Consider the following 1,783-nt stretch of genomic DNA (forward strand, 5'->3'; position numbering starts at 1 on the left):
ACACAGTTGATTCACATTTTGAGGTAAGCATCTCCGGTTTCTTTTCAGTGTCATTATTTAGGATGAAAATATAGTTTGAATTTCCTACAATGTCTTAGATTTGGGGTATGAAGTATGCTGCTGGCATGGATTCAAACTGTGTATGGAGATACCTGATTCAGAATTGGAAAATTGTTTTAAAAAAGTTTGGAGAACATCCTTCTTAGTGGTGCCTTCTCTTTCACTCTCATAAATGGGAAAATAGAGCATCATGATGAGGAGAGTATGTTTTCTAAAATGGGTCTTCTCCAGTTGGAGAAATGCCAACTCCTAAAGTTGAAAGCAAAGCTTTTCAGCCTAAAATTTTATTATTTCCTCCAGGTAGAAACAGTTTCTTGTTCTCTTTTCCATTAATTGTTTCTTATTGCTTCCTTCATCTTTAGAGAGATAGAGAGAGAGAGATGATACACACACAGTCTCATCCTCTCTCTCTCTCTCTTGCTCTCATCCTCTCTCTCTCTCTCTCTTGCTCTCATCCTCTCTTCCCACTTCCCAATCCTGTGTATGAGTGATAGTAAAGTAGTACATTATATATCCACCAGAATTAATCCATAGGGCTTCCATCTTTGAAACAGACTATTAAGCTTGATGGTTTCCTTTCTAATGGTTTTAATGGTATCTTCTTTTGGTGCATGTCATAAGATAGAAAATGACATTTTTAGTAAAGTTTCCATATTGTGCAATACACACACACACACACACACACACACACACACACAAAATCTCCTTTAAAATGTAGCCAACTCTTGATTATTCTGTAAACGGGATATCATGAAATATACACATTAGATATTTCAATACTTTTACTGAAATCCATAGGTAATCTCTAAAAGTCTTCTCTAATTCAATTGCTTTAATTTTCCTCTCCCATTTTCATCAAATATGCTCACAAATAGCAGTCACTCATTTAAAGTCTAAAGGCTTTGATTACTTTCTGTCCTTTTTACAAATGCTGAAATGCCCACCAAAAAATAATCAGTAAAATTTAGGGGTGGAAACACTAAATTTAGACCCAGATAATAAAGACATAACAGATTCTGACCCCAAATTAAAATTAAATGTGCTTTTGTAATCGGCCCAACAGAATGGCTTCTTCAAGGAAGGGTGGTGAGAAGATGGGCTATCCTGCCATTAACGAGGTACTGACCAGAGAAAATCCATCCACATTCACTATCGCATTCAGAGTGGGATTCAAGAAGCATGCCCCACGGGCCCTCAGAGAGATCCAGAAATTTGTCATGAAGGAGACGGGAACTCCAAATGTGCACATTGACAACAAGCACAACAAAGCTGTCTGGGCCAGAGGATAAGGAATGTTCCATACCATATCCATGTGTGGCTGTACAGAAAACCTAACGAGGATGAAGCTCTATACATTGGTTCCTTACGTACCTGTCACCACTTTCAAAAATCTACAGTTAGTGTGGATGAGAACTAACGGCTGACTACCAAATAATGGTAGGAAATGGCAATAAAGAAATAAATGAATAAATAAATATAAATAAATGCATTTCTATGCCTATGAATCAAATTATAGCATGTCTATATGATTATATACATACACAAATACACATCATTTACACAAATGTATCTTTTTAACTTTTTTTAAAATTTATTTTTGAGAGCTAGAGAGAGACAGAGCATGAACAAAGGAGGGGGAGGCAGAGAGAGAGACACACACAGAATCCAAAGCAGGATCCAGGCTCTGAGGTGTCAGCACAGAGCCCAACGCAGGGCTGAACCC

At 37.3% G+C, this 1,783-nt stretch overlaps 1 pseudogene; it reads left to right on the plus strand.

Annotated features, from left to right (window-relative positions):
• Positions 1–1,124: 1,124 nt before the first annotated feature.
• Positions 1,125–1,484, plus strand: LOC144216644 (large ribosomal subunit protein eL31 pseudogene; annotated as a pseudogene).
• Positions 1,485–1,783: the final 299 nt, after the last annotated feature.

The sequence above is a fragment of the Crocuta crocuta genome, unplaced genomic scaffold (genome assembly GCF_008692635.1).
Source record: "Crocuta crocuta isolate KB4526 unplaced genomic scaffold, BGI_CrCroc_1.0 scaffold48, whole genome shotgun sequence".
Lineage (NCBI taxonomy): Eukaryota > Metazoa > Chordata > Mammalia > Carnivora > Hyaenidae > Crocuta > Crocuta crocuta.